At 39.1% G+C, this 24,329-nt stretch overlaps 2 protein-coding genes across 3 annotated transcripts in view; one reads left to right on the top strand and one right to left on the bottom strand.

The window, feature by feature from the left end:
• The window catches only part of LOC149710176 (uncharacterized), a 177,256-nt gene that overhangs the window by 128,556 nt on the left and 24,371 nt on the right, over positions 1–24,329 (top strand). Inside the window, exon 1 of one of the 2 annotated variants that reach the window (XM_089860031.1) lies at positions 17,749–17,788. The exons of the other annotated variant lie outside the window; for it this stretch is intronic. The gene's annotated coding sequence lies outside the window, so the exon portion shown is untranslated. Of the gene's footprint in view, positions 1–17,748; positions 17,789–24,329 lie in introns of those variants that run through there. 2 annotated transcript variants of the gene reach the window in all.
• Nplp1 (Neuropeptide-like precursor 1) overlaps positions 1–24,329 on the bottom strand; it is a 37,903-nt gene that overhangs the window by 6,833 nt on the left and 6,741 nt on the right. The window lies entirely within an intron of this gene.

The following is a 24,329-nucleotide window of genomic DNA, read 5'->3' as shown; positions in this document are numbered from 1 at the left end:
GGCTTAAGAGTTTTCATCCTCTTTACTTAAAGGACTATCTCAATCCAGAGCAGTTCTAGCGCGCGTCTTACTCTGGTCGACAGCACGGAGTATATACTAAGGATAGGCGGTCACTCGTCCAGTGTTGACCGGAGGTTTACTCTAGAATGCATCCCACCCTCGTCGGAAGTTCTTTTTCTGTACTTTTTCTTATTGCTTCAGCCGTCGAGAGTTATTTTTAGTCAAGGAGCCCGCGCAACTCCTTCGGACCAAAATATACTCGGAATAGAAAGATATTAGACATTGGAGATAACACGAAAATATTGGGCGTATTTTTTATAGTCGGTAATATCTGTTGATTTTGTTTTTCGAGGGTTAGATGAAGGGATAACGTATATCTTAATGGTAACCCTATAACGCGTAAGTATGGGTCTGTTCGTCGGGGCTCCCTGTGATGTGAGACAAAATTATACAGACTGCATGCCGCGCCATCTTTATTTCAGAGTTTCTACTCCTTGTCAGAACAGAATAGAGGTGTGTATTTGGCGATAATTGTTTTTTTCATTGTTGGAGGAGAGTTGTGGTTAAAGATAGACATCACGATGCACGATGGTTTCTGTTTCCTATAAATTCGCTACCAGGCGAGAAATTCACCTCGAGGAGACACACATCAACGTTTCTATAGCAAATATCCTTTCTAATCATACTTATGGAGAGTATAACTTTATGTCCATATTTTATCTGCTTTCTTGTGAAATAGTCTTTTACGGAGACACAACTTGTCGCCAAGGTTAGTAAACAATCATTTACCATCCATTTCATTTATTCCCTAAGTGTTTAGTTGGGTTCAAGCGCGTAGGTTCAAGTTGCATACTAAAATTAAATTTTGGTGTTTATATTAACTTTGTATCATAATTCTTGGAAATATACTAGAAGTACTCTTGGACTAAAGCCACTGAAAAGTGGAAGGACTATTTTAAAATATTGACTTCGTTCTGAAGCCAAACTGTAGTAACTACAATATTTGGAATATCTGATTGATCAGGAATTCCTGGTCTATGTACAGTCTTGTCCTGACTGACTAGCGCTAATCAACGTCCAGAACAAAACATTCCATAGAATTATACGAAGTATGGGTAGTGTCATACTTATGGAACATATATTATAAACCTATGGTTGCAATAAACATAATAAAAATCGTCAAAATTTATAAAATAACGACAGGAGTTTATGGTGAGGATTATGGTTAATACCACGTAACTACAGTTAAGTCGTATTGCTTCGAAGATATTTTATTATAAGACCATATTGAACGGACACTTACGGCGCTTCAAAAGCGGAAATTCTGGACAGATTTAAGGGTCCTCGTATCTTTTGGCTTCAAAACAAACCACTCTAACCCATTTTTTATGAGATTTTTCCACAAACTTGGTATTTTTTCTTCAGAAAGTATATTTGAGATTAATCTTCTACTTGCTTGAGTGGCCGGTAAAAGCTATAATGAGAATTTCTGCAGCTTGGAAGAAGGTAGTGGGAAAACCACGGATTTCATGTTATTATTTTTTATGAAACGCTGTATATTTTTTTATTAAGTAGTGACTTTTGAATGACAATAAGTACAATTAACGCAACTATACTAAATATTAAATAAAACCAATAAAATCCAGGAAAAAAGCGGTGGCTGGCTTTTTTCGAAGCCTGTAAAATCTCGCAAGTATAAGTAAAAAATGCCTCCTAAATGTTATCTTTTCCGTGAACTTTGACGTACGGCAGGATAAACATTTCTACAGGGGTTGTATTGAAAAAGCACTATTTTTATTCAGCCTGAAAGCGACCTTCCTTCCCAAACACAGGAATAGGTTTCGTATTATAAAACATTCGCATTTTCGGATTGCGATAAAGAAGTCCAATTTAAATGGAGAAGGTTTATGCGAAAATAAAAATTTAAGCCTAATCTCCCAAAATAATAAGGATGACCTTTATCTTGAAATAGCTTAAAGGGAGGGTGAATTGGAAAGTTATCTGAATTTCTCTATCCATTTTTCCATAATTATTCATCTTTTACATCTTTGAGAAAGTGTTTTTTTGTTTATTTGTTGTTTTTGCGCAGTTACAATTCGTTACCGAATTTGATCTAAGTATATTTAACATTATAGGAGACGATTTCTGACGAGGTTTTGCTGAGGTCTTCTCATTTAAGGTTCGGACGAATGCTAACCCCTAACAATTTTAGTTTTATGAATAACCCCTAGTTACTCATAGTTTTATTGAATTTCAAAGTTGTTAACTACGGTAGTTTCTAAAAAAATATAAACAGGAATTTCACACATTTGGGTCCAAACTATTTAGTGTTTATTGTCTACAAAGCCGGGAAACTCTTCCCGGTTTCAGACCCTTGAAATGCCCGGGAAACGCCGGGTAGCTTAGGTACATAATATAGTGAAAACTCCAGTAAAAATATATATCCGAATCATTTTGAAAATCAAAATAGATTTATTTATAATATAGATATTGACAATGCTCTGTTTTAACTTTAATTTGTCGTAAAATCTGCAATGATTTTGATTTTTAAGATAATTTAAAGAAAATACCTCCTTATTTCACACTTCCTTTAACTCGATTTGACAATATCCTATTTTTAACCACGTATTAAATCAGATAAACCCGATCAAATTAACGACGTTTATTAATGATGAGGCAAACATTTTATAATCGATAATCTTCTTCTGAAAGTGGCTTGACTATAGTTCCTCTTATAAAAAACGACTTCTCATGCAGAGGGTGGCTTCTATTTTTAAAAGGTGACATAAAACCAGGGAGGGTGGTGGAATGATAGAGCTAGCTCATTAGTGGTTATCTAGTGAGACGGACGACCTCCATTGTACTTGGGGTATATTTCAGGAAAGGCTTATTTTCTTCGCAGCCCTTGACTCTTTTGAAGGACCTTATTATACGCCATGTTTCAATTATAAGACTCTGTAGATCACTCACTACGAGGTGTAGAATACCTTGTTATAATACGCCTTTTTTCCCGTCCCAAACAAATTCGCAAATAGCCTCCTTAGTAACTAGAGATATGAAGTTACAGTTATTTTTATAAACGACCGTCCATGTTTACTCAAAAATGATTTGATTCATGAGTTCCAAAATTTGGAAACTGTTTGGTTATTTGCAACCGTTAAGTTACGGATGATAAATTATTTAGTAACATCTCTATTCGTAACTGTATTTACTTTTAATTATCATAGCTTTCATTTTTGATTTTAAAATTAAGATTAGTTTGAGATTTTATAAATAATTTTTACTTTGCACCTTTTTCCTTCTTTTAACAAAATTCACGGTTAATAAACCTTACGGATGTTTGTTAGTCGGCATGGAAGGTTTTTTACATATTTGGACGCCATTTTCCACGATGGTCACCAATTGAAAAAAATTATTTTTAGTGTGGACCCAGAATTTACAAGTAAAGTCCTTGCAAAATTTCAACTCCGTAGACAAATTCGTCTGAGCTAGTTTATTATCAGCCACTTAAGACATGTATTACAATTTCTATTTTTATTTTCTTCAAATTTAAAATGCTAATTAAAGTCATAAATAACATATGTGGTAAAATATACACCACACGTGGTTAAAAATTTCCCAGTTATAAAAATGATTAAATTTTTACATCAGTGCCCATTTCCGACGTTTACAACGACTCAACGAGGATGACGTCATAGTCAGGTCGTCTCGCGGAAACTATAAAAAGTGTTTCTAGGAAAGCTTCTAAAGACGTGCGCGCTCAACCTGGTTGGTAGAGCCACTAAATTTAGTTAATGGGTTCCGTACTAACAAGATTTTTGCATATAGAAGCGGCTTAAAACGTCTTATAAATTTCACCCTTTTGTAATCAAGTCGAGAGCCCGTGGATGCACCGTCCCTTCTTCTTAGTAACTCGATTGACGCTCTCTCTTTATTGAATGCGACGTATTAACCGAGGTGAAGAATCAATCGGCCAATAGACGAACGCTAGCCCATTTTCTAATAGCTTCTTCAAGTCGAAAACTCATATATTCAAATTCTATCATGAATATTGCATTAATCTGAGATTGCATTACGAAATTACGATCTTACTACTCAAAAAGGGAGCACGACAACTGCAGATATAAACATGTGGGTGACGGCGTCTAGGTGTCCGGCAATTGGGAGCACCACAATTTGGTGGATTTAAAATTGGGTGTCCGGCAATTGGGTGGCCATGAAACCGACAGAGCGTCAGTTGGGTGAATAAAAAATTTATTTTGTAAAAATAAATACTTCTTAAAAACCATAAAATTTGGATGGTAGAAATTTTATGTTCTGCAAGGTCAAGCCAGGCTAGGTTAGGTTTTTAACAAATTAGTACTTTAAAAAAATTGTCACCAAATTGATGCTTTTTCCGTTTTATTGCAATTCCTACCTGTCGGACAAAAATATTTCCAGCCCTCCAAATTGTCGAGCTCCCAAATGACTTTCACCCAGTTGTCGTAGACCCAAACTTGAAGGCAATATTTTTTTCTACATTCAAATTACTCAATTGATCATAAACATTTTCACAATCCACGTAAAGTAATCAAAAAATCCCGTTTTATTCGTATCTACATTTATAAATGCAATTAAATGCGAGGAAAAGTTTTAAAACATTTCTAACAAATTCCCTACGGTTGTAATAATTGCTTAGTTATAAAAGTTACATCTAAAATTTCTCATTCGTTCATGAAAAATAAGACATTCTTTACTTTAAATATCCTTCGAAAGGATATTTTCAAACCGCATTCGAATTCAACGTGTTAATTTCACTTCAGCCATTGGTACTATATTCATATGAAGATGAAAAGAAGTTCATATTACGTCATAGACTATTTAGATTGATTTTGGGCGTAGGATGGGATGGGGTGGACGTCAACGCCAAACAAGTTAATTACATCGTGGAGGTTCCCTTTAATTATTCGTCGAACAAAGGTGGTAGCATCCGACAGAGCGGATATAAAGGGTCTCGAACTTAACCCCTTTTTTGTCCGGAACTTCTTCTCCATCCCATATATAAGGATGTTTTCCTATATCTTATTTTCCTCATTTTATTTTTCTTTCTCCCATTTCTTAAGCGTGCAAGAAAAGGAAATTAGCTTTTCCTCGGAAATATCAATATGATGAATATGAATTTATTAAATTATCACTGTAATATTCAAGTCATTTATTAAGTTTTAATTCAATTTGTCCTCTGGGCGTGAATGCAAAAGATTAATTTTAATTTTAATCCGTAGCCATATTAAAATTTCACGCCGCATACTTTAAGATTTTATTACATTAATAAAACTTAATTAAAGAGCTCTTGAAAAATCCAATAAGTCAAGTTTAATCCGTTCTTAATTAAAGAATGTGTTTAAACTGGGAGACAGCTTCCTTCACTGTATTGTAAACCTTTTTCTCTGGACATTTATACTCAAATTGCTGTTAGTTCAGGCGGGAAAGCTGCACCACTGCAAATTATTTCCCGCCAAATACCCACGAGGATTGCAAATTAATTTCGAATGTCATGCAGAGTACCCATAAACAATTTATATAACTTATGTTCAGCAAAGCCTGGCATAATTGGTGCAGTTCATTTAATAAGCGCTAGAATTACATCTTTTTAAGCTTCAGTAGAAATCTCCTCCCCCCCCCCTTATAACGCAGCGTCTGTAACCCCATCCATGAGGAATAAACCCTTCCCAGTACCCTCGGCGTTTTGATTTTGTCGTAAGGTACATGAACGTCGACAATACCCCTGTGTGTTTTAAAAATATAAGCTAATTCATGAGAACTGGCTTCTATTTTTAAATGACACTAGGCGGCAGCACTTAACAATTCCCTACCAATGATAGGGTCGTGCCCAAGGCATTCTGGGAGACGTTCTGGCCCACAAACTTTTCTACTTCATCGCACCTTTCTCTTCCGACTTTTAAGCGTTTTTCTGTAATGAATTTTTAAATTGGTCTGTGAATAACTCCTAGTCAAATGAACATTTATCATGGAGATTTCATAAACGTTGGCACATTTATGGCATGTGAATAATAGACTTATGAATAAGAAAACGAAGGAGTGTTGGTGCATCAGAGTATATTTTTCTTGTCCGGTATACACGAGCCATTTTGATTGTTCATTCTTGGAATTCCCCGCGTTCCAAGATAGGAAAATAATATTCATTTCTTTCATGACGTGAATATGCGTCACGAATTTAGTTTCGTGAGGCATGTTAAGGGTGCAAGTTTAACCTTATAGTTACGGTGAAGGAGATCAGAGAGAACACTTAGTTTTAATCGATTATGGTTGTTAAAAATCGTATCTTGTTTTAAGCCAAAATGTTTTAGAACATTTTAGACTCAAAATGGCTTGTAGAACTCAATGTACTTCGGTACTATGTAGATATGCCAGAAAACTATACAGTTGACAAGAGGAATACTTATGTACCGCGCTCATACTTGCTGATAGAGATATGGTGGAGCTTGTATGATATTCGTTTGTTGACGCTAACATGTTCCGATCGTCACTATCTTACTAAAGTAACCTTCCAAATGGTGAAGTTCCTTCGTTACACATTGGATTCTTTGAAATTTGTAATAAATCTAGACTTCACCTCTAAAATTTGCAATTTATAGGCTTATTAAGCTTAGTTGGTACGATAGCTTTCATAATAGATAGTGTGAAGTAATGGGAAAACTTTGGTGAGATTTTATAATAGACCATTTCGAAATTTACATACAGAGGAACCACAAAATAGGGGTGAGGCCGCCATTAGGGTATTCTCCCTCTTGCAAAGAAGCACCGCTAGAGGCCCTCGTTACCCCCTTGTAGTGAACGAGGGCTAAGTCTAGGGTTGCCCCTGTGTGTTGGTTTTTCTTTCCGAAATCATCTGTTATCAAATCCGTGAAACATGTCATATTTTCTTTAATATTAAAAATAAAGTTGACCTTTAGAATATTAAGAAATTAATTTCAAACTTCCGAAAACACACATTTCGGAAAAATAAGTTTAAATATAGATTTTTTTTCGGAAGACGAGTTTCGTTTTCAATTTAAACTGAAGCGTTTGCTAGGAAGCGACAGCTCGCGGAGGCCTCTGACGATGCCTTGGCATTGCAAAAGTTACCAGGATAAAAGAATGGTGGGGTAAGCACTGAACCGTGGCGCAAAATCGCTGACGAAAAATAGTTCCCTTCTCTCTTTTTTTCCCTTCAAACCACGGCGTCCCCGTTTTCCGCTTCCAAGTGCTTATTGTCAAAACTTTTAAGAGCTACGAGCAGCTAGCGAAAATCTGAGAAACTCCCTCCCTTATATGCGAAGAAAACGCTAGAGCGCTTTCTTCTTCGCTAGAGGTATCCAAATCATTTTCGAAATACGTCCCATGCCATACTAAGACTTATATTATAGATGGAACCTAAGTTCGGGATACGTAAGCATAGTTACTGAAATAAATGGTTCGAAAAGTGTACACAAGTGTGCATGCAAAGTCAAAAACAATTTACGATTATTTTTCTTTGTATTACGAATACGTTTTATTGCATTGCTATTTTATTTAAATGGTTTGGTAAATGTGTCATCTTATGACGAAATAGGGAAGACATGTTCCTAAATAACCATACCCAACCTATAGCATTAATTCAAATCCTGATCTATTAGCACATTTCGACACGAAATTAATAAAAAATAAAACCTACATGCTATTGTTTAATTAATAAAATTAAATAAACTAAAGCACTTCAACATCACAATAAAGGGATAGATCATTAAATTTCTCAGTTAAACTTATTTTTTGAATGTATATTGTAAAATACAAAGAATTTAACGCATACATGGCCTATGTTTTGAGAAATTTATATTTTAAAATATTCTGTTTATACACCCTTTCACGACATCTTGAAGAAAAACTACACGATTGACAATGTCTTGTTGCAATGCACAGTCAAACTGTGAACTGTGACTATTTCATTTTCTCAAATACGCTCAATATTCATATTTTACAGTATTTAACAGTATCAAAACCTTGCAGTAGTCGAAAATTAAACGCTACTAAACGTTTAATCTTCAGATCCGGGAGGGGCAAAAAAGGAGATGAATTTTACCCACTATTTAGACTGACAACTGGAGATACAATAAGACTCCTTATCCACTCCTCCTTGATTATAGTCACGCCTCCATCATTGAAATTAATTACGAAAGCTCTTCTTAGACTTCATTTAAAATTCAAGATTAACCATTACTTCAAAGAGCCCCTAAAGATATTTCTCCTCACTGAAAATTACGACTGATACGATACGACGCGACAAGTCAGAAAAGTCACAATCCGCGAAACGAAAGCCTCTAGTTCTAGTCCTAGCTATTTCAACTTTGGTTTTTTGACTTTTTCCAATAAAAAAGGCTCTGAGAAAAAAGTTAAAATTCACGGGAGATTCTAGCTAGGCGACATTCCATTCCCGCTGGAGAAGAAATTAGAATTTATCGCTTTTAGTTTTGCTTTAGTTGAAAGACTCCGGAAATGTATTCAAGACGTGGATATGGCTTTGAATTTGCAAGTATACCTACTAATATACGTACGCAAAATCGACAAATTCATTATTTCCTCTCGCTGCTATTTAATGTATTGGCTATAAGCTTTAATTTGGTTTTTAAATTATCAAAGTTTTTGGCGTTTGAACTTTGAAACTTTGAAATTGGATTGGGGTCTACCGAATATTTTCGGATAGACCATTCCATTAAATACTCGCGGAGAAACAAACTAACGGGCTTAAATTATTTTCCTTGCCTCAAGGGGCAACGCAAGACGGAGTTAACCCGAAATCAGTACACACGGGATGCTAGCCTACTCGCACTGCCTCTAGCTGTGCTTCTTGGAGCGAGGAAAATAACCCATGAAGGTGATCTCCCCAGCCTCAGCTTTCCCCGGGTGCTTGTGGGTGCTTGTGGGTGCTTGCCCCGGGTGCTTGTGGGTGCTTGCCCCGGGTGCTTGTGGGTGCTTTCCCCGGGTGCTTGTGGGTGCTTGCCCCGGGTGCTTGTGGGTGCTTTCCCCGGGTGCTTGTGGGTGCTTTCCCCGGGTGCTTGTGGGTGCTTTCCCCGGGTGCTTGTGGGTGCTTGTCCCGGGTGCTTGTGGGTGCTTGTCCCGGGTGCTTGTGGGTGCTTGTCCCGGGTGCTTGTGGGTGCTTGTCCCGGGTGCTTGTGGGTGCTTGCCCCGGGTGCTTGTGGGTGCTTGCCCCGGGTGCTTGTGGGTGCTTGCCCCGGGTGCTTGTGGGTGCTTGCCCCGGGTGCTTGTGGGTGCTTGCCCCGGGTGCTTGTGGGTGCTTGCCCCGGGTGCTTGTGGGTGCTTGCCCCGGGTGCTTGTGGGTGCTTGCCCCGGGTGCTTGTGGGTGCTTGCCCCGGGTGCTTGTGGGTGCTTGCCCCGGGTGCTTGTGGGTGCTTTCCCCGGGTGCTTGTGGGTGCTTGCCCCGGGTGCTTGTGGGTGCTTTCCCCGGGTGCTTGTGGGTGCTTTTCCCGGGTGCTTGTGGGTGCTTGCCCCGGGTGCTTGTGGGTGCTTGCCCCGGGTGCTTGTGGGTGCTTGCCCCGGGTGCTTGTAGGTGCTTGCCCCGGGTGCTTGTGGGTGCTTGCCCCGGGTGCTTGTGGGTGCTTGCCCCGGGTGCTTGTGGGTGCTTTCCCCGGGTGCTTGTGGGTGCTTGGCCCCGGGTGCTTGTGGGTGCTAGGCCCCGGGTGCTTGTGGGTGCTTGGCCCCGGGTGCTTGTGGGTGCTAGGCCCCGGGTGCTTGTGGGTGCTTGGCCCCGGGTGCTTGTGGGTGCTTGGCCCCGGGTGCTTGTGGGTGCTAGGCCCCGGGTGCTTGTGGGTGCTTGGCCCCGGGTGCTTGTGGGTGCTTGGCCCCGGGTGCTTGTAGGTGCTTGCCCCCGGGTGCTTGTGGGTGCTTGCCCCGGGTGCTTGTGGGTGCTTGCCCCGGGTGCTTGTGGGTGCTTGCCCCGGGTGCTTGTGGGTGCTTTCCCCGGGTGCTTGTGGGTGCTTTCCCCGGGTGCTTGTGGGTGCTTTCCCCGGGTGCTTGTGGGTGCTTTCCCCGGGTGCTTGTGGGTGCTTTCCCCGGGTGCTTGTGGGTGCTTTCCCCGGGTGCTTGTGGGTGCTTTCCCCGGGTGCTTGTGGGTGCTTTCCCCGGGTGCTTGTGGGTGCTTTCCCCGGGTGCTTGTGGGTGCTTTCCCCGGGTGCTTGTGGGTGCTTTCCCCGGGTGCTTGTGGGTGCTTTCCCCGGGTGCTTGTGGGTGCTTTCCCCGGGTGCTTGTGGGTGCTTTCCCCGGGTGCTTGTGGGTGCTTGCCCCGGGTGCTTGTGGGTGCTTGCCCCGGGTGCTTGTGGGTGCTTGCCCCGGGTGCTTGTGGGTGCTTGCCCCGGGTGCTTGTGGGTGCTTGCCCCGGGTGCTTGTGGGTGCTTGCCCCGGGTGCTTGTGGGTGCTTGGCCCCGGGTGCTTGTGGGTGCTTGGCCCCGGGTGCTTGTGGGTGCTTGGCCCCGGGTGCTTGTGGGTGCTTGGCCCCGGGTGCTTGTGGGTGCTTGGCCCCGGGTGCTTGTGGGTGCTTGGCCCCGGGTGCTTGTGGGTGCTTGGCCCCGGGTGCTTGTGGGTGCTAGGCCCCGGGTGCTTGTGGGTGCTAGGCCCCGGGTGCTTGTGGGTGCTAGGCCCCGGGTGCTTGTGGGTGCTAGGCCCCGGGTGCTTGTGGGTGCTTGGCCCCGGGTGCTTGTGGGTGCTAGGCCCCGGGTGCTTGTGGGTGCTAGGCCCCGGGTGCTTGTGGGTGCTTGGCCCCGGGTGCTTGTGGGTGCTTGGCCCCGGGTGCTTGTGGGTGCTTGGCCCCGGGTGCTTGTGGGTGCTTGGCCCCGGGTGCTTGTGGGTGCTTGGCCCCGGGTGCTTGTGGGTGCTTGGCCCCGGGTGCTTGTGGGTGCTTGGCCCCGGGTGCTTGTGGGTGCTTGGCCCCGGGTGCTTGTGGGTGCTTGGCCCCGGGTGCTTGTGGGTGCTTGGCCCCGGGTGCTTGTGGGTGCTTGGCCCCGGGTGCTTGTGGGTGCTTGGCCCCGGGTGCTTGTGGGTGCTTGGCCCCGGGTGCTTGTGGGTGCTTGCCCCGGTGAGGCCTGATAATTTACTAAAACAACCCAACACTGTAAATATTTTGACTACACTATTTATTACCTTAGTTTACAAACAGTTAAAAAAATAACACGCAAACGACTGGATTAGTATTTCAGTAATGTTAAGGGTATTTCTAGACGTAGAATATAGAAGCTGGATGAAGAATCTATTAGTAAAATCCCTCACTAGTCGGAGCCACGCGAAAACGATAGGGCTTTAATTTGGCCGAGGCCATTTTGTTTTATTAGCTATATGCCTTATATAGTATAAGGTTTAATACTAAACTACTGAATTCGGAATGAAGTATAACAGAGTTGGGCCTCTTTTCTTTGGTCAGCCAAAATAATACGCTTTTAGCTATTTCGTGTCCACTTTGCGAAAGGGAATTCAGATAAAGGATGATTATTAAGATATGCACTTTCATCAAAATATCAGTTCTTAGGCTTCAGGTGAATTCGGTTTATAAAAGTGGGTATTCCATAAAGCCGTATTAATATCAGTGGAGTCTTCAAACGAAAATAAAAGCTACGGAAAAACCGTGCTTCCATTGAGGGGTAGCGCACTTGGTATTTTAGTACAAAGAAAAAAAGAAGCGACACGTCTTCTATCAGAAGATGATAACAGAAGGATGACAATCTGCATTCTCTTAATACCTTAGTTATGTAACATGATTCTTCTCAGGCTCACCCTTTCTGTTGGCTTTAGTGCTTATCAAATTTCAGATGGGCATCGCACCATTGGTTGAATTCTATAACTGTTTGTAGTAAATACTGAAAAATCAACCCACAATCCTCGTCTTGACGTGGGACAAAAGTCCACCAGCGCATCTTGGCAAATAGTTAAGCGCTAATTGAGTAATGATGAGGGAACTTTTTATCGCGTATGTGATTTGGTTTAGTGACCTTTCTCCAAATCTAAAATGATGTTGGGAAGAATCATATAACAATTACCCCGCTTTGTATTACACTTCTCTAGAAGAGAAGTTTTATGTATTCTTGATAGAATATAAGTATACTAGGCCTATAATGAAAATAAAATTACTGATTTAAACCTTTCTTATTATAAGCAATTTTATGGCGTGGCTTTCAAGTTCTCATTGTTGGAAATGTCCGATCCCTTGTAATTTATTCGAGATAATGGTTCTTTAATAATTTTCCCCAGGCAGTCGTTGTCGGGACTCGCTATTGTCTCAACACTTTTATAGACTTGGTGCGCGTGGTTGAGATTGTCTTCAAGCCCTAGCTGCTTGTTGAAATCCAGCAAGAAGTCTTTATTCTCTTTGGCATTCTAGTTCTTTCTTTGTACTCATTCTGAATGTACACTCAACTTCCCTAGGGTCTCTTCTAGCAACATCAATCCAAGAACCTACTGAGTTTCTAGCTCGTCTTCTAATTTAGATTCGTCCCATTTTTATCTTAGTAAAGAGCTCTACGTAATTGAAAGAAATGACTTGATTTTTAAAGTCGCTATCTCAATTTTTAATACGTAGGACACCATAAGTTCATAAGATATGTTCCATAAGTTTTTCACTATATAGAACTTGTGGATTTTTGTCCCGCGTCAAGACAATCAAGGTTTGTGGGTTGATTGCTGAGTATTTAGTACCACTCATTTATAGAATTCACCCATTGACGGTCCGATGTCCATCTGAAGTTTGATGAGCAGGAGAGCATGGGAAGAGCCATGTTACTTAAAGTATTAAGAGGATACAGAGTGTCATCCTTCTTCTATTATCCCCTTCTGGTAACAAATAATTTTTAATCATTATTTGTATCACGAAAAATCAGGTGCGTGGTCAACTAAAAATCGAAGTATTTTGAAATTCAATCAAGAAAAAGTTAGTATTATTGGATGTAACCATGGAACAGTTATGACTTATAAAAATAGACCTATTTAATCTTATTGTCTAAAGCAAGTTTCCTAGTTATCATCGTCTGCATATTTAATCTTGTTCAATGAAGTTTTTATAAATGAAACCCTCTCTATATTCACCCTCTATATATAGTGCCTGCACGATTTTGACCGACCTTGATATTCACCAATCTTTTTCGAAACAGTCATTAAGAGAGGTTTTTAGTTTTATAACCTTTCTTAAAGGTACATCAAAATACAAGATAATTTAAAGTTTTTGATCTAATCTTCCAAAAGCAGCTAGAAATATAATAATAACTCCAGTTTTTTTCTTTTTAATTAACTTAAAAGGAAACTTTAACTTGAAAGGCGGCTTGGGAAACTTTGAAGTTAAACAAAAAATTTAATGGGTTGACGAAAGAAAAGGCTATAGACAATGTGATCATAAAAATAAGTTAACAACGTTGACCAACTGTCGTCAAAAGCGAAATCTAGCCAAAGAAAAAAAACTACTATTTGTGAGTCTGTCCAATACGTCCTTGTCCATTTTGTTCGTATGAAGATTCGTTAAGTCCCTTTTCTCAAATTTCAAGATGTTTCTTGAAGTTTTTCTTATACTCCGTAACATCACCAGCTTTTAAAGTCTTTTATTTTAATACGCAACTAAGAAGTCATTACACTCTTTTCCAAAGTTCCCAAGAGAATTTTGAGATGGGAACATTTCTCGAGAACACATCTTGGAGTTCTTAAAAATGTAAAAAATTCGGTTCTTAGCTTCCGTTCTATTTTAGAAAAGGGCAGCTGCTTTAATTTAGTTTTTTGACATTTTTTTCTATCCAAAATTCTGGCGAATCCTATTAAATTTTAATATGAGCTGTCTTAAGTTAACATAAGCCTCGCCAGGAATACATAGATTTCTTCTTTAAGAGGCCATAGACCCGATACTAATATCTGGTTGAATATAAGGGGAAGGACATAAAACTTTGTTAAACGGACCGCTCCTCCATCCTCTATTTTCATTGGCTGATCACTGTCAATCCTAGCACACGCAAAGAGAATTTGTTTACATTAGGGTTCGCCGCTCATAGGTTGCGGGAGTTGCGGCGTAGGTCGATATAGCTATGTATATATCACGTGGTTTCTAAGTTCAAATACATTATGCATGACGTCAGGGGTGACAGTTTCTACGCCTTATCCCCTTTAATTCAAGCAGATAGTAGAATAATCATTATGTACGATAAATTTTGCGTTATGCACGAGTAATTTATATCGCTGCAAGCGCGTTGAGCATTTCGCCCTCAGCTGACCTCGCGTTGCTACGTCACGGACATATGGGGTCCAGACGTTATAGATCATGCGCTAGGAATAAAAGCAGACGAACAATCAATGAGAACTATGACGCGTGACGGAAGGAGTTCAAAACCCTCCTACATAAAGAGCCTAATGAATCTTATTAGCTTGTGTTTCTTGGTTATGCCAATATTGCGACAGACCTATACTTATGCATTATATGGTTACGGGTTTGAACTTTAGAAATGAAATATATTTTTTACATGCAACACAATTTTTCTTAATTTTAAGCAACAGTTCAATTTGGCTGAGAATTTTTCCTTCGAGCTATAAGACTTCATCAACCGGTTGATAAACATTATTATGTATTATTGAGTATTAAGTAGATTAGATACAAGTACTGTGTACATTTTCTGTTAATCCCAGTTCTACCAATTTAATCAAGCACGACTTCATTTTTATCCTATTAACGAATTGCAATCACCTGTTGGAGATTTCGTCTAAATCTATTCTAACATTATGGCTTTCGCCGGGATCAGCGAAAGAAAATCTCATTGAAAAACGTTTCCCATCGGCCAAAGATTCAATATAACATAAGTTTATATTTTCTGTAAGTTTGATACTAAATATTATAGAGGATAGGCTAAGGTTTCTGTTTCTCATACGTCATTTTCAATGGCGACCGACGGGAACGTAAAATTTTACTCTAAAACTATCGGCGTCATAAATTTTCTGAAGTATTGTACTTCAAAACCCTGAAGCGTGTGTGAAAGAATTCGACAAATCACAACACCAATAACTTCCTACGTTTTTCTCAATTACATAACTTTTAAAGTTACAACACCTTTCATTGCTTCAAAACCGCTAAATCCATTAACTAAGAGTTGCGTATCTATAGTACCAGAAGTAAGATGAATGAAGTATTTAACCTAGTCATCTTTCCTTCCTCGGTTGATTCTCTTGCACGCCTTTCCACTCATTGGGCTTAATTTGTAATGAGAGATACTTGCTTCTTGTAATCTACTTCTGGTACTAGAGAAACCGCTATGAACCGTGTAAGAATCTTTCTTCGAAGCTTATCTCTCTCGCGCTCTCTCTTTTCAACCAAGGATTTCATTTTGCGGTTCGATGTTGCTATTTCGGGAAAGGGCTCTTTCGTGGTATTTTATCTGTATATTTTCTATGAAAGACAGATTGATAGAGAGCGAGTTTTAACCTTTTTTATGGCCTTGTTTTTTGCTTGTTTCAATTTTGTTTGAAAGAAGCCAAAAAATCAATTAATAAAGTGATGAAAAACGCCCACGTTGGACAACTCTTACAGTTGATCAAATAAATGAAGAAGTTTCCATAGAAAAAATTGGTTCTAGAACTTAGTTGAGTCATTGAAACACTGAATAGAACTTGGCTCTTAGATTTTCAACTTAGAGTTTCAAACTAGGCTTAGCAATAATATAACGCCTAAGATTAGGCCTGAGACTAAGTATATTTTTCACCTACGAATTTTATATATATATAAAAAAAATAATAATAAAATGTCGTACACCGGTGTATTGCGGGTTTGGGTTTTACAGGGGCTGGTAGGAAATACATTATTGGTTTTACCCCTGGAGGTTCGGCATTCATTTTTTTTCTAAATAAACACATTAATTGCGCATGCATCATGAGGTCCAAAGAATTTTCAAGACCCATGTTTTAAAACGTGAAAAATTCAAACTTTACTGAAAAAATAAGCGTAGGAGCTTGAATTTTTTGTGGGTAATTCGTTTTTCTCCGATTTTATGTACATAAAGCTTTATTCAAATCAACTTTTGAGTTTAGATAGCACGCACCAATAAAAATTCACGTTTAATCGAGCACTGATAAAGCCCGAGAGGGAAATGTTTGAATATTGCGCGTGGTTACTAAAAATAAAAACGGGGGACGTAACTACGAACCGTTCAAGATAAGCCACCCATTTTGGGCATTTGCTAATATTAAAGGGACACCGAAACTAATTTTAATTACTCTTTACGTAGAATTTTGAAACGCTTTAAAACAATTTCTGCTGAAAATCTGCTTAGCTAACTAGACACATCTAGTTGCAGAAAATTGCATTAAACGCTCTTATAGTTCTAAATTTTAGCAGGGAGGAAAGAGGTAAGATGGAGTGGAAATCAGGATACGAGACCTGCGGCAATGAAAGTCTCCCAGTGTACCCACTTGCGCTCGCCCCTACCCTTAATTTGGTAGGGGCGTGCGCAAGTGGGTAATACGTTTATAGGTATTGAAGTTTCTACTCCATCCCTCTCTCCTTCAAGGTTTTAGCTTAAAAATATGAAATGGGAGAATTTTGTTATTTCATCATTATTTACTGGGTTTAATGACAGCTAGAACACACAATCTTCACCTGATAAATGTTTACTTATAACTATTTTATAAAAAAAAACAAGTTGAGCTGTCCGACGTTGCCTGGGTTTTATATGCCACTGGAACACTAAATAGCGTCTTACCTCTTTTGCAACTTTAAATTTCAATAAATCGATGATTAATTGGGGTTAATCATAAAACTAAAGCGTTACTGGTTTTGAATAGCGCGTGCTTTTTAGGCTTAATGACCCCATTCGACGACGTCACAAACTTGTGAAGAACTAAACCAAAATACTTCTCATCTTAACCTTTCTTCTATAGTGTTACTTAAATCAAGGCTCATGCAGTCACAATTTGTGACTGAAAAACACAAACATACAAAAGCCACCTTACTCCTTCCCGAAATACCTACACACAAGATTTTTATGTCAGTGTTCCTTTAAAACTGGTCTGGGTTTGAAACGCAAGCGACTGATAAGGCTGTGTTACATCGTAAAATTGGCGTTGTATATATATGGCCTTAAGGCGTAGTTGCTTAGCGTGATTTTCTCCCCGCTTTATTCGATATTAAAACGTGGTAACAGCTTGGTGAGCTTACATAATGACGTTATGTTCAGATAGTCTCGCATATTAAACACGCTTGTATAATCGAATATCTCGGGGGCTAAGAAATTATTCTCTTAATGGAGTAAACAATAGTGTGCCATCTATATAGTTTACCCTAAATTTTATTTAAAGTTTAGCCAAAGCATTTTGAAAGCTAAATATGCAGGGTGTTTCTGATGAGTATGGCATGAATGAAGTGGGATGTTCATTGGGCGATTTAGAGAATACAACAGGGGAGGTGCAGTAAATTTTATTTTTTGTTCACTCAAAGGAAATTTGAATCAAATATCACCGCTTACTTCCTAACTTCTGGTTAATTGGACTTGCTTTTAACTCAGCTCTCTCAGATATTAAGAAATTCGACACAGCGTTTTACTTATCTTAGTTGACCTCTTATGAAGAAATACTTAGAACAATAGAAAAAATCGATTTATTAAAACGATGCATCAATTATGAAGGTTCTATGAGCTAAAATTCTTTTCTGGTGCAGGGTGTTTCTGATAAGTCTGGCATAACACTTCATGTCAAGTTTAGCTTCTTTAACAACGCGAACGAAGGAGAAATTGATGTAAAACTGGACTACGAAGTAAGATCAAGAAGTGATATTTAGTTTATTAGGGAGAAGGTATAAATTCGCCCCACATTTCCAGCTTTATCTCCAGTCCAAACGTATAGTAGGTCCGGAGTTAATCCCCGCCTCTAAATGACAAACAGCATCTCATTGGTTCTTGAAAACTCACGTCAGCGCGACGCGAATGACGAATATTATGTATTTTCCGACTGAGGAGAGGCAAAATAGCCCGGCCTCCTTTTATGTCCCCCCCCCTTGTATTTTGAAAGGGGACTGGGAATATGGCGCGCGAATACTTAGGCATCTTATATCTTCTCCCTAATAAACTAGATATCACTTCTTGGTAAGATATTGAAATTTTTATAGTCTCTGGCAGTCTATTGCACTTATAGTTTTACTCCAAAACGTTTTGACTCTGAACAATAAAATTTGGAAACTGTTTGGTAAATTACCATTGTAAAATTACCGTATGATGTGAACCGGTAATTTAGGGCGGTGTTTGGTAAGTAACCGGTAATTTAGAGACTGTAAATCACCAACTCACATCTCTACTTGTTGTTGTCAAAATCATACTAAGCCCTACAAATTCCTTTCATCCACTACATCCTTCATTTTCCGCTATTTCTTTTTGAATTGGTAACATCTTAAAACCAAGTCTTGAGTTGAAAATTAAGGTTTTGAAAAACTTTAATCCTGTCTGAATGCAAACCGCTCGAAATTTCCACGAAACTCTCTTTACCGCACTCTTAAATTATTAAGAAGCACTTCAAGTTTTAATTTTCTAGTCAAGCGTAGGAAACCTCTTTTAAAAATTTGAAGTCGAAATTTGAGTAAAGCCTTATATTCCGCGGCTTCAAAGAAGACAGGATTGTAACAAATTCCCAAAAGATACCTACCAAAGAAGAACAAGGAAAGAAAAAATGATTCGGGGTATTTGTTCGGAGTGGGAAAAATAATGCGATCCGCAGACAGCCCATAAGTTAGTAACTAGCTCCTACAAGTAAGGCTGCCACTTGTTTTGATTACTGACTTTAAAATCGAGGACCGTTATTAAAGAATATATCAGATCAGGGATAGGTTTAATTTTAGAAGCAGGGATGGAGAACAGTTTGTATTTATTTCAGTCCGACTCATAACCCAGTATAGAGCCCCTCCCTCCAACACGTAACGAAAAGTTCAGATTATCTTATTGGCTCACTTAAAATACGTTTTGATGACGTTTCTGACGGGGACGGCCAAAAATACGTAATTTCTTTTTACCTCTGTCGCTATGACCCGCCTCTTCTTTCATACCCCTCCGTCCCGTGGAAGGGGGTCCGGGACTTTGACGCGCGCCCAGATTACTCTGTTCTCCATTCCTACTTCTAAAATTAAATCTATCCCTGATCGGATATTTTTTAATTTATTTCGAAGGGGATATTCAGGATGGAAGAGATGAGACCGTTAAAAAGAACACTTATTTTGAGTAAAATGTTGTTCACTCGCGTTCATAAGTTTGTCACTGGTTACTGAGAGCAAAGAGAATATACCAAGAGGAGCAGAAAGTCCAGCCTTTAATAAGGCTTTTGAAAAGCCCGGCCACGGTTTTGGAGTAACTAGAACCGGTTTTTGTTGATTGGCTAAGCAGCGACGCCTTTTATTGGTTAAATTATGTGGGCTGCTTATTTTTGGTGGTGGCAAAGGGTTGAACGTTGACGTAATTTTTAAGTATTCACGTGAACAACCGGAACTAGTTCCTCCAAATTCAGACCCGGTTCTTATTTACAAAGTTTCTGCTCCTCTTGGTATATTCTATTTGCTGAGAGCTTGTCATGAAGTGACGGAGGTGAAACGTCATAGATTCTCGTAAAGCGACGCCTGGTGAGGCGCTGTCAAAGGCTTAGTATAGACTAAATAGGAATATGGACTGTAATTTAACCGAGTGTAGTCAATTGTCGCTTGTCGTTCTCGAACTAGTTCTCAGTAATTCTCTAGAACAACGAAATATAGGTTGTGAATACTTATGAAACACCTCTTATAAACTTATGCTGTATGTTATGCTGGTCAAACTAATCGAAAATTGAACGCGTGACATACTTGTTCCTGGCGTTCGCTTTAAAAATAAAACGTTGACACCCTTTAAGCAAGTAATGAAAATCTGGAACAGATTTACTTTAAATAATATCGTTAATCTTTAACCAGTTACACGATATACTGTGATTATGTTATAACACGCGGAAAGACTTTTGCGAAAATTGATATAGGGATCCGATCGAACTATAAAATAACTAGTTGAGGAGTTTGCAAGACGCGCGCCATTTCTTGGGGGGACCCCTTTGATAGATTGCTGATAGATCGATGGGGCTTTTTTGGGCGCGAGGGGGAACGGGCGTCTTCTCTTTTTTTATTATTTCATAGAGTTGCCTTCTTTTTTTCTATAAGAGAAACCAGGGATCCTTGAATGAAAAGATGAAGAACTTATAATCTAATTTCCGTTAAGGATGTGTCGTTAGGATTGGTAACTTGAAACACTTTTGTTTTAAAAGGAAAATATTTTAATTTTGGATCAGGATGATTTTATAGGGGGATTCTTTATTAAGGCCCATTGAGACTAAAGAAGAATTTTACGTTCTCGTTAGTCGCTTTGTTAATTTCGTTTCAGTCGCGTCGGTACGTTCAATTCTCTGTTGAGAAGTGAGAGCAGACGACTAAAACGAGTCGCGTATACAGTGATTTTTGAAGCAAGACTTTTGAATACTAAAATAGCCCAATTCAAAATAATAAATACCGCCAGAGTTCTAAAACTTTCGTGTATCGTCTGTTAATGCACAGCTCACTCGATCGTGCGTCAGTAAGACATGATTGAGTGAGCTATGGCTAGGAATAGGCGCTAACGAGGTGGTGCCATCTCGACACTATCCGACGAAACTGAAAATTTTCAAAACAAACCCGCGAATCTTTTACGTAGTTGTTGACACGTGTCCAATTAAGCGAGCAAAGCGACTTCACCGACGTAAATGTAAAATTTTAGTCTAATCTAAATGGGCTTTTATTAAGAGACCAAAAAGTGCTTGGTTACCTTAGCTACCGTTACACACTCATGAACGATCATACTATCTCGCTTCATCGTTAGATTTCTTGTCACGTGACTAGTTAGCCACAGAATTGCGTAATAGGATGAGCGAGCTATGTGTATCGAGTATTTTACCTTCTCAGTTTCATAAACAAGGCCCTACCTTTAATGCATACCTGATTGGATAAATTTATGGTTAAGGTTCAATACCAAGGAATGTGCGGAAGGAAATAGTCGTGGAATAAACAAAATAGTCTGCTTTAGCCTTAGCAATATTTTGAAGAAAGAGTTTTTGAGACCATTCAAATGAAAACTTAATTTAAATTAAGGTGATCATCGCTGTTATGCATACCAATACACAGAGGTGTTAGGCAAAAACCTATTTGTAATTAACAACTCTAACCTTGAAAACCTAATGAAAATATGCTGGTCACATCCTGCTTTTTAATGGCAGTTCATAAACCAGTTGGTTCAAATAGCTATGGTAAAGGTTATAGTTGTAGGAAGGCAAGTCTTTCCGGTTGGGTGCGGTTAGAGTGAGCTGGTCTTCCATAGTCACTTCTTTACGGATCGCTCAGTTCCTTTGGGATTTGATAAACGGCTTTACCACTAGATTTATATCTTTATACACTTTTCTTTTTAGAAAGAGTGGTCGTACTCTTTCAAAAACTAAGCATATATAGCTGTTCCGGAAAGATTTTTTACGACCCCTTTTACACCTTAAAGGTTTCTTAACTTAATTGATTAGTGGTGTACTTTTTTCTGTCGCGGTTGCAAATTTGGTTTGACTTGTAGACAATTGTGAATGATTAGAAGTGAAATATTTATTTAACAGCTCATAATATCATGATAATTGAATTGATAATAAGAATCCATATAAATCCTGAGAATGTTCAAAGATAGAATTGAAGTATAGACCAGTTCATTAATGTCATGAGAGAAGCGGGCGCCATTGGAGGCTTTTATCTCGCACCTAGAAGCACCGCAAGAGGCAGTGCCGGCATCCCAGGTGTAGTGAACGCTGACTCAGTCTGGTGTTGCACCTGGCGCTAGGGAATAGCCTCCGATGGTGCATTGGTTTCTACAAGTATTTATTGGAATGGTCTATAGTGTCGTAATGTCAGGTTTTTCTCATCCATAACTCCCAATTCCCTCGAGAATCAACATGGTTTTCACAAATTGCACAACATTCTATAGAAGTACAAGCGAAACACAAGGATAACAAGGTTCAATTTTGCTCCATGATGGAGATTAGTCGTTCCTTCTCCCTAACGTGGAGGTATTCTGCAGGGATAACCTGTAATTGATTTACAGACTCTAGTAGAGAAATTAAATGAGTAGTCGCAATACCTCTAATTGATATGGGATCGTTTCAATTTCGTTCCATCAAACATGAATGTTTAATGTACGCTCGTTAAAGATATTGCAACGATTCATTTAATTTCTATTCTAGTACCTATAAACCCCTACAAATTGTCCCTACTTAACACCAAGGCTTAAGAGAAGTCTTTAGACTGCACGAAGGCGACTTTTCCATCCTGTATAACCTGTGGTTTTTGACATTAGTCTCACTTTCTATACGCTGTAATTTCAGTCTGACATCGTAACACTATGAACTTTCGGTTATATTCTTTGGAAATATCATTTCATGGGTGCACGCATTTAGGTTTAGGCCTTGGTTAAGCCTTGGCTTTGGTCTAAATGATTCTCCCATTTCGTATAATAACGCTATTACTCTCGCATTGGGTTCTAAAGTGCCGAAAATAAAAAATGCACGACCGCTTTCATTGAATAATATATTCCTAAAAAGAGATTCCCTTATAGATAAAAAACTAGAAGCCAACCAAATGGCAAAGGCTTAAAGCCATTTTCAAGGCGACTAAAAGCAAGAAGAAATTACATTTTCCTACGAGGATTGAACTATAACCCTAGATCCTTTTACCATTGAGGTTTCATCTCTAGAATTTGGTATGGTTATTCATAGCTAAATGGATTAATTCATGCCTTGGCACTCTATGCGTACAATCCTTTAAGACATTTTGATGGTTGAAATATCCAGCCCAAAACCGACGTAATAATTTTCATCTTTAGTTTTTACTTCAGCTCAAGTTATATCCCACCAAATTTGTTCTAGTAAAGTAAACATAGCTCAGCGGTTGTCTCTGGTGTAAACTGAAGGTAAAACAAAAGAAAGAAAAATAAACCTTCGCATTCAACACGCGCTACGAAAACCAAGGGATTGGATACTAATTCAATTTCGCGAAGTTTTTTGCTTTTTCGCGAAGCGATTAAAATTTGCGAGTGCAAAATTGCCTTAGCTTCTTTTGCCGCGTATTATAGAGTGTGAAACTGAAAGATAAACTTGTACTACACTACAAGACGTAGGCGCCATTTGCAAATTAGGCTTAGCACATTCATGTTTTATAGCCAAATTTAAAAATAAATAATTTGAAGTACTAAACATCTTGGGCGATAAACTTAAGTTTACTGTGAAATTTCAAAGTAATTTTAATCATTCGTGATTCAAAAACAACAACCGCCCATCCTCTTTTTCGTGATTCATCTTAGCTTTCACTAACCCTAATATCATTTTGCTTTAACCTAATGTGTATGCACCTACAAGGTTTACTTCCTCTTTTACATATTACTCCCTTTATATCTCCTTCCCGCCTTAACCAGTATTAGTTCAAATTCGGCGAACTATTTAAAGAATAAAGAAAGAAAAATATTGCTGCTGGGGACAAGATGTTTTTAAAAAGGTCGGATGTGTAAACCTTCTTAAGTCTGTTTTGAAATGCTTTTTGGGCCAAATCTGTATAATCTGTTTGCTCTCCGCCATCCTGACTTCCTATCTTACTTCCTTGAAAATCCCTGAATTTGAAGGAGTTAGCCCCCGCCTGTTTCCATCGAAAGTGTCCTCACAAATGATCCAAGCAGGGCTCAGTTATGCCATTCGCAAAGTAGTTTTATGTATGAAGCACCACTGCCAGAGGATTAGCCCTGGGATTTGGCGGGAAAATCTGGCCCAGTAGTATACCTTTTAAAGCTGATTTTTCGGAATTTTTAGTCCCGTCCCTGAATAGACCAATCAGACAGTGGAAACACTTGTTGTTTGTTGTCTGCATAATGAGTAGGCTCTGGTAAGTTAATTAGTAGATCGTACTGATTTTTAATTGTATAGATAAACACATTGTTTCAATTTGGAGGAACCACTGACAATTAGGCTTAAACGAAATGGGTTTACCCGCTTTTTGCTTTGCTTTCCAAATCTTTGCCCAATGAGACGCCAGCTCAGTGTTGCCATTGTACGATAATTATGGTACAATGCGATAATTTGAAGAGTTTTTCGAAGTGTACGATAATTTTGACGCTGTACCATAATTCGGCTTAGCCGTACGATAATTTTAAATTTAGCCGGAAATTGAACTAATCTGGGCACAAGTCTCACTAGGGAAACTCAAGTACTTGTACCGAAAGCTCAAGTACTTGTGCCGAAGTATGATT

This window comes from Phalangium opilio, unplaced genomic scaffold (assembly GCF_054372755.1).
Source record: "Phalangium opilio isolate 3A_F unplaced genomic scaffold, DU_Popi_V2 ptg000011l_1, whole genome shotgun sequence".
NCBI lineage: Eukaryota > Metazoa > Arthropoda > Arachnida > Opiliones > Phalangiidae > Phalangium > Phalangium opilio.
The sequence above is the reverse complement of the archived record's forward strand: the minus strand, read 5'-3'. Positions and strand labels throughout refer to the sequence as shown.